The sequence below is a fragment of the Cupressus sempervirens genome, chromosome 9 (genome assembly GCF_028749045.1).
Source record: "Cupressus sempervirens isolate cs-2001-9-10 chromosome 9, ASM2874904v1, whole genome shotgun sequence".
Taxonomy (NCBI): domain Eukaryota; kingdom Viridiplantae; phylum Streptophyta; class Pinopsida; order Cupressales; family Cupressaceae; genus Cupressus; species Cupressus sempervirens.
In genome coordinates, this window is record NC_143126.1 from 684,419,829 (window position 1) to 684,429,215 (window position 9,387).

Below are 9,387 nucleotides of genomic sequence, written 5' to 3' on the forward strand. Positions count from 1 at the left end.
TTTATTAAAATAAAGAAAACACAAATCTTATTTTTTACATGAAACAACTTGGAAACTAACTTATTTTATACAAGAAATCGCCAAACTAACCACTTGCAGTTTGTTGGGCCGAGGGGGGTTTCGGTCAGAACCCTTTTGGCCGAAACAATTATGACCGAAATGGTTTCGGTTGTAACTACCTATGTGGCACTCTAGGTGCCAACTACACAAGCAAAAATAAGAACTTTTGCAAACATCTCACTTTGAAGGCCAATTTGACCTATTAAATTGAAACTTTTTTTAAAACTAAAAATATACTTTTGTAGGTCTTGGAGTCAAGATTATGATCATATAAATTTATTATTATTTTGATTATGGAAATATGTTATAATTTGAAAATATTACAAGTAGGCATTTTAAGATTCAGGAAGATGTTTATTCAAAAATAGGAAAAAAATAGTAAATCATGTTCAAAAATTATTATTTTTTAATGCTGCACTAGAGGAGAGAGTCTTCTTCAAGAATATGTAATTAAAAAAAAAAAAAAAAAAAAATATATATATATATATATATATATATATATATATATATATAGATTTGATAGAAAAAGTTCGACGGGAGAAAAAATTTGTCAATTTCTGATAACTTTGACTTTGACCAGTCATAACTTGAAAAATATTAGCTAAATTTCAATTTTTCTTTTTTGGTGCACTAGGTATACATGTTAACTCTAATATATTCCAAAATTAGACCAAAATATGAAAATTTTCATATATTTGTTTGATGGGAAAAAACTCTATATTTTTAGCATTTAAAAAAAATTAACAAATAGACTTAAAAAATTAATAAATAAATAAAATTTTACCCATTTAAAAAATAAAATTACAAACATAAACTTCATCCAATTTTACGCATTTCATTAGTTTACATCATCTTCAAATTCTAAGCACAAATGCCACTTTTATGTCGTTAAAGTTGAAGAATTTAAATTCTGATATCACTTTTCCTTTATAAAAGGTGACATAGGTTTGTGCTTTTACCCCACTCTAGGGTGTCCAGAATAGGGGGATGTGTGAAATTCTTCTAAAATCATTCTCCAGACTTCTTAAACTTTGGGTATGTACATCCTACCTTTGTATACCAATAATTTGTCCTCTTCTAATTTATAATCTTTATACTTGGGATCCTATGGCTCTCTGAGAAGTGCTTGGTTGATCTTAATATAAAAATCATCCCATGTTAGATGATGTAATACTTGATCTCTAAGCTTGATATTCATGACTTCCATAGTGGAGACATGTCTTCACTGAATTAAAGCATATGATACCTTGTTTTCCTTTCCCTTTATGTAGTTGATCTCAAAGTCATAATCTGCTACAAATTCCATCCATCTCCTTTGTTAGGCATTAAGGTTGGGCTGAGTAAATATATATTTCAAGTTGTGGTGATCTAATTGAAGTTCAAAAGATTTTCCCATCAAATAATGTCTCCACATCTAGAGGGCATGAATAATGGCAGATAATTAGAGATCATGTGGAGCATCATTTTTTTCATAATTATTCAGCTTCCTTAATTCATATGCAATAACTTGATCTTCTTGCATCAATACACCTCCTAAACCTTTCCTAGATGCATGTGTTTTAACCACAAATTTCCTTTGGGGACCAGGTACTCTAAGTATCAAAGTGGTCGTTAACTTCTCCTCAGATATTCAAAATTTGGTTGACATTTTGTGGTCCAAATGAATTTCTTCCATTTCCTTTGTAGTGAGGTGATGGGGTAGGCTATCCTCGAAAAATATCTAATTTATTTTTCTATAGAATCCTGCTAGGTGCATGAAACTTTTGACCTCTATCACATTCCTAGGTACATGCCACTCTTTGATTGCCTTGACCTTTGTAGGATCTATGGCTATCTCTTGAGCTGATATAATGTGCCCTAAGTACTGGATCTCCTTTTGATAAAATGAACACTTGGATAATATTTTGTACAATTTATGTTCCCATAGTCTCTATAGGACTATCTCTAAATGTTCTTGGTGTTCTCTCTCATTTTGAGAGTAGAGAATGTAATTGATAAAGACCAACACAAATTTATCCAAAAAATCTTGAAAAATGCCATTCATAAGGTTTGTGAAGGTCATTGGAGTGTTGGTTAATTCAAAGGATAGTACAATAAATTCATAGTGTCCATATCTAGTTCTAAATGCAATCTTGTGAATGTCCTTATCTTTAATGTAGAGCTGATGGTATCCCAACCATAGGTCAATCTTAAAAAATATAGTTGCACTCATTTTATCAAATAAATCATCAATTCTAGGAAACAGATACCATTTCTTAATAGTAACCTTGTTAAGCATCCTATAACCTATACACAGTCTCACAGTTCCATCCCTTTTCCTAACAAACAACACTGGGGCTCCACAGGGTGAGATACTAGGTCTAATAAGTTTCTTATCTACCAAATCTCACTACTACATCTGAGACCATTTTTCGACCATTGAAGGTCAAAATTTTGACTCATTTTTCGACCACACTTCGACCAACGTCGACCAACTCATTGGTCAAAATTTTGACCAACTGACCAGTTGGTCAAAATTTTGACCAAAGTATTGGTCGAAAAAATGTTCACAGCCATGGTGCAAACTCTATTTGGAATTGGTCAAAATTTTGACCACTGAAGGTGGAAAATGTCGACAAGAAAGGTAGAAATTTCAACCATTGAAGGTAGAAAATGTTGACCAAGAAAGGTAGAAATTTTGACCATTGAAGGTAGAAAGGTAGAAAATTCGACCAATGAAGGTCAAAAATTTTGTCCATTGAAACTGGAAATTTTGACCAATGAAGATCGAAAGTTTTGACCAATGAAGGTAGAAATTTCTACCAATGAAGGTCAAAAAGTTTGACCATTGACGCTAGAAATTTCTACCAACGCCTGGGTAAATTTTTTTTTTCAAGCATTCTATAAAACAGTTCACATGCCTTGCATATGATATGACATTTTGCATGCATCATAGACTCTCATCCGACTGATGATGGATTAGGGAGAGTGATCTGAAATGATGACGCTAAAAAACACAATCAAATCCAAAGTAAACTTGCATTACAAATGGATTGTGGAAATCTGATATTGTTGATTTCTTAAACATGCATATATGTTCAAGTTGTGATTGTCCTGGTAGACATGCATGCAAAATCAACAATATCAGATTTCCACAATCCATTTGTAATGCAAGTTCATTTTGGATTTGATTGTGTTTTTTTTAGCATCATCGTTTCAGATCACTCTCCATAATCCATCATTAGCCGAATGAGAGAGTGTAGGATGCATGCAAATGTCATATCATACGCAAGGCATGTGAACTGTTTTATAGAATACCTAAAAAATATCAACAACAACTAATCAAACTATCATAAACACCTACAATAACTAATATGCTTGTTCATTAATATGCCTGATACAATAAGAAAACTTGGCAACTATGCACAACAAGTTATACGCTAAAGAGATTTGACATGGACTGTCCACTCTAATTTGTGGAAGCTCCCCTGACAGTGCATTTGAAATATCTGTAGGTAACTCCAAAATTAAGTTGTGGGATCATATCAATGGTTGTTAGTCAAAATTTTCTCTTGAATAGGGTTGTGAGGATATTTTGTCAGCATTTGGTTCCTAATTTACTCAAGAATTGGGGTCTGATAATATTGTCTTACAAATTGTTTATTTTACAATGGAGTTGTATCTTCTATTTTATTCCTGACTAATAGAAGTTTATCTAACCCTGAGATGATCAAATCCACTTGATAAATGTTAATCTCTCTTTAAGTTTTGCACTATTTTCTATATTAGGAATAAGTTAATTCTTGAACTATCTACGATTATTGATTGCCTTGTGTTTCTTTTTATTCCTGTCAGAGCCTTCATTCAACTCTATCTACCCTGGTTGTCATTCCAAAACATAAGGATTTATAATTTTTTCTCTATACACATTATCTGCCATCAAACTAGTATGTTTAATGTCCATTTTCCCATTCTCAATTTTCATAATCTCCCTTTTTATTGATATTGGTAGAATCATGGTTGAGCCCCATGGTGCTGTTGATATCATATCGAGTGGTTGTGGATTCCCTTCAGGAGTAGTAATTCCCTTTATTGGTACCAGAGGTTGTGATGGTAAAAATGGTGCCAAATGCTTCTTTACTCCTATAGGCCCCATACCAGAATGTAGAATGTAGAATGTCTTGTAAATATTGAGATGGCATACATCCACTCCAATTCAACTCGAGCTAGTTAGTCCAACCTGCACATTCATGTTTGCACCATCCATGTACACTTGACTATCATTGTCATGAATGATTTAACATATCTTATTTAATACCCTCCTCATACACACCATGCATTAAAGGATAGGTAATCATAAGTGCAACAAGGTTTCCTTATTTTCCTCTACATCCTTCATTTTCTTTAGCAACAGTTCAAACAACAACAATTTTCATTCCACACATTGTAGCACTTGTAGGATTCATTCCATGAGTTGAGATAGTAATGATAGAAGTTTTGATGCCCATCTCCCCTTGCTTAATGATAAGCATATAACCTTTACAATATCAAGGAATGGAGCATCCTCAACATTAACAGTACCTAATTTCTTTAATCCACTAATAAATGCTCCCGCCAAACCATGTACACGTTCTACATTTTTTTTCAATCCTGCCAGACCATGATAGATTGCATACATAGAAGATATATTGTAATTAATGCCTGTATCATGTAGATATTTCTAGTGGCATTATCTTTCTTGATGTGTTGCTCCCTTGTCTACATTTCCATCCTTAGCACATGATTCCTATGGGAATCCACATTAACTCCAATAATCCTCCCAGGCATCATTCATTTTTACTCTTAAGATGTAACCAAGCAATATAAATGAGGGGCCCCCATAGTCCAGGGGGACACAAAATCTTTGAGAAGACCCAAAGATGATATCCACCCCAAATTCCTCAGAAGGCTTCAGTATTGTTACTGTAGAAAAATTAGATGCCATGACAACCTTCACACCATTAGCATGAACATTCTTAACAAAATAAGAGTAATCAATAACTTCCCTCTCTATCCTAGGGTGCTGAACAAGCACCCCACAAACATCCTTGGAACTATAATCAAAGTACTTTAGATCAGATTTCATGACATTCAACCCCAACCAACCTACCCTTATATGGCACACATCAAATGTCTAAGGATGAGAGTTACTAAAAATGATAGAAGTCTTCTTATTATCTTTGGTTATATCATTACATATCACAATAGCCTCAAAACTAGTAGTGGCCTCATCCAAAAGAAAATCATTTGACACGGGAGCCCAGTAAGATCTAATATCATGTTCTAGTGATTCAAAAAAGATTCTAGTATATCATGGAAACCATGTTAGGAGGGGACAAGGGACAACAATGGGGCTAAAACCTACGATAAATTATACTCTATTAAAAGTATTAACTTATTACAAATAGGGATGCACTTGCATTTAGGCACAATGCCTAGAGCTCACTGCTCAATTAAAAAAATGTCTTACTGCCTTACATATATGGACAACAACTCATAGTTCACAAAGTGCTTGATATCATCCTCTTCATGCATGTTCAATTTCATTGAAGCTCATTGGATTCCACTCATTCCTGTTCGCAAGATCATCGATGTATGGCTTGCATCCAAACACACACCACACACACTTCAGTCATAAAAGATTACATTCATTCATATAATTCATCAACCTTGTAGAAAAAAACAAGGAAATGATTAGAAATATGAAAACATCAGGCAAATAAATAAATTACAACCTTTATCTAATGGCTTCAGTAGAGACTTGAAGCAGGTTATCTCCAAACCAATCTAAGTTCTCTTTATAGAATTCAATTGGGAGACTATCTGCTGCTGGGGTCTTTTCATCATTCAGCTTTTGAATTGCATTTACTATTTCTTATTCTGATACAGTTTAAATATTAATTATTTCTGCAATATCATTTGTAATCTTACTGTGAATTATATTTTTTCTTAGATCTCTTGCACTATGTCCTTGAAATGAGAAAAGTATCTTATAGAACAACGAAAGTTCTTCTCTATCTCTTTAAGATCACTTAGCAATTTATTATCAGCTCATATATAGTCAACTTGTTCTCAAACATTCTTAACTTTCATACATCTGAAGAAGAGTTTTGAACTCTTATCACCATTGTTAAGTCAATTTATTTTGGCTCTTACTCTTAATCCTTGTATATTTTTAGCATGTAGATTTCTCAATAATTTTTGTGCTATGATTAACTCCTCATTCAATTTTGAGTTATTGGGGTCATTTGAATCTTCTTCTCTAGTTTGAATAGATCTTTCTAAAGGTCATTTTCTATTTTCCTATTGTCTAAGGCTATTCTTCTGTCCAATAGTTTGAAATATAGTGGCCAAATTTTTATTGTTGTCATTCCATATTTTAATTGCATTTTTATCTTATAACGTCCATTTGTTAATTTCCCTAGTGGTAAAGATTGGGTAATTGCAATCGTCTTTTAGTAAATTGGTGTTTTGAAGGAATTTATCTCTCTTTTCATTGTCCTAATGTTGATCATTAGATATATGAATCTTACAGTAGCAATAATGATGATCAGATAAAGAACAAGGGGTAACCTTGACACTACATTCATGACAGTCTGATCAAAGCTAAAAAAATCTTTATTGCAATAAAATATATCCAATCTACAATATATCCTTATACTTACCTTTTGGCAATTACACCCAGCAAACCAATTATTTTGGTTTTCTTTTCTATATCCTTCAAGAGGATTGAATAGTTTGAGCTTAATTTTCATTTTATTCTATTAACAGTTTTCATTTCCTTTGCACTTATCTCAATTCCTATAGATTTGTCCTCCCTACTCTCAACCATGTTAAAGTCAGCTCCCACAATCCAAGGGATGTATTGAAGCCCATATATCCATTTCTACAGCTCATTTCTCTCGTAATGTGCAATGGGAGCATAAATTGAGCACCACACAAACTTTTTATTGTCTTCTTCAATAACAATCTAGACAACCCTATTGTAAGGAGATATTTAATGTCCGATTGCAAATGGTACCCATTTGTTTGATGTTTTCATATTGCAAAGGTGTGAGTGGTGGTGTAGGTAAGATTTGAACCTCATAATTATAATTTACACATTTAAAATCAGCACACTAAAAGAATTTTAAATTAACTACTACCAAAGTAATATACAGATTGTTCAAGGTAAGGTGAAACAAAATGTACCTGATAGGAAGGTCCCTCAGCTTTAGTAAGTGAACCATGTCTGAGTGCTTCTACTAAAAGACATCGATTAACAAAGTGGTAATTTAGGTACAATTCCAATTCATCCAAATTTGTGTCCAAGACACTCGGATAGTTGAAAGAGCGTTGGGATGCAATGTCTACTGATTTGACTTCAATGCCAACTTCCATATTCATCCACTAAATTAACTCAATAGCTACATTTACACCACCTCCACCAGATGTGCTCCAATTAGAGCCTCCAAATAGAGCCTCCTAAAAACAAAAGAGAAAGAAACTATGTCAATTTCCATACATAAGAAAAACATGGACACTTGCAGAAACCAAATCAGTATTTACTTGAAAGATTGAAGGTTGTTCCTCATTAACATGTTCCCCATTTTCTTCAACAAGATCTATTAAAAAAAGTGGTCCTCTCAGATTATACAGGCAAGCAAACAAGCAACAAACCAATTTTGGAGGAAAGCCAACTCAAGCAAAGTTCAACTAGAATGTGGATTATTTGCACAAATTTGTGTCTACAATATTAATCATATCCACATTTCTGACCACAATGGAAAAATAAATAAAAGGATTAGGAAGAGTTTGAATACAATTAAATGCTAAAATCCATTGAATCAAATAGAATGGCACATTTAATGAAATGGCTAAAGGGTATATAAGAGAAGTTGAAAGAAGTGCTAAGTATGCACTTTTATCCTCTACAACACTACAGTAACCTAGGACAATGCCTCGAACCGGATAGAAAATAAATCAATGTTTGATAATGGCTGCATGGACCATAGTGGACAACAATCACAAGTGCATGATCTGAGATAGGAAGTTCAAATGGGTCAATCATTGAGTTGGATTGTATAAGGCAAAATGAGTACTCCAGTATGCAGATCAGTGATCAAAGGAGAAATTTTCAAACTTTCCCTTAGCTTCCATGGCTAGCCGTACCTCGTCCAGGGTGGCATCACTCCATTCCAGGGTTGGCATTAGGTTTGGAGGACACATTCAGAATGGATCAGAACTACAGGGTGGACTAGAATATTTATAATCATTTAGCAATATCAGCTTAGGCACATAGAAGTTAATTTATATGCAACTTAAATTAAAACTTTGTGAACATGGACAGTCAATGATGCAGATTTTTTTTGTTGTCTCTTTATCCCCTGGGCCTTTTGTGGTGATTCCCATGGTGGATTATTTCTAGCATAAGCTCTTCTCTTTGTATTGAACTTTTGACAAATTAGTCTTTTAACTGTTGAATTGGCCTAGTGGGTCATCATATATTGTAACTTGGTCTTTTAGTAATGTATTTCCATTTTTCCTTATCTTTTTTTCTACAAAAAAAGCATCAAAGCTTAGTTATAAGACTCGGGCTTGGCACTCAAACTCAAAATATTGATAAAACAATGAAATAAAAATATTTTATAAGAAATTGAGTCTTTTACTATGCAACCCTCATTTAACCAACTTTAAAGACATAATAAAATAATCAAATAGAAGCTACATTGAATCAGTACCAAAGAAGATTTGAGTTTTGGGAAACAACATTTTCCTATATATACTCTCACGAGTGTTCAGGTATAAAAGCTCGTGGACTATAAAATCCATGGCAAATAAATTTTTAAGTGATTCTTCTAGTTTGAATTTTAGATAATATGTTGGAAATAAATGACAGTACTAAACCTTCATCAAACTAAGCCAATTCTAAATATGAGAATCAAATTTGTAATGCTGAATGTACCAATGAAACTCATAAAATTGAAATGCGAATAACTGATATCAGGAATAGTGTAATAATCCCTGCTTGCTCTGATCAAGGAGATCAAGTTTGGGCTAGAAGTATTTTGTCAAATAGTTAGCATGTAACCCAAGTCTTAAGCTTGGATACTACTATAAGAAATCACTCATGGGAACATAGTAACAAGACCAAAGGAATGTGCAAACAATATGAAAACTCAAGAGATAACAGTTCTGAATTTTTATTATTCTCCACTATAGCAGAGCTCATACAACATTTAATCTATCCGAAACCATGAAGGAGCAATCACTGACTGTATCCCAAGAAACCAATCTATGTTTACATTACTAACACAAGTTACCAACACA

General features: G+C 33.2%; 2 pseudogenes; both read right to left on the minus strand.

Moving 5' to 3' along the window:
* Positions 1 to 3,925: 3,925 nt before the first annotated feature.
* Positions 3,926 to 4,560, minus strand: LOC149540577 (glycine dehydrogenase (decarboxylating), mitochondrial pseudogene; annotated as a pseudogene).
* Positions 4,561 to 4,576: 16 nt separating this feature from the next.
* LOC149540578 (glycine dehydrogenase (decarboxylating), mitochondrial pseudogene) lies at positions 4,577 to 5,358 on the minus strand (annotated as a pseudogene).
* Between the last annotated feature and the right edge of the window lie 4,029 nt (positions 5,359 to 9,387).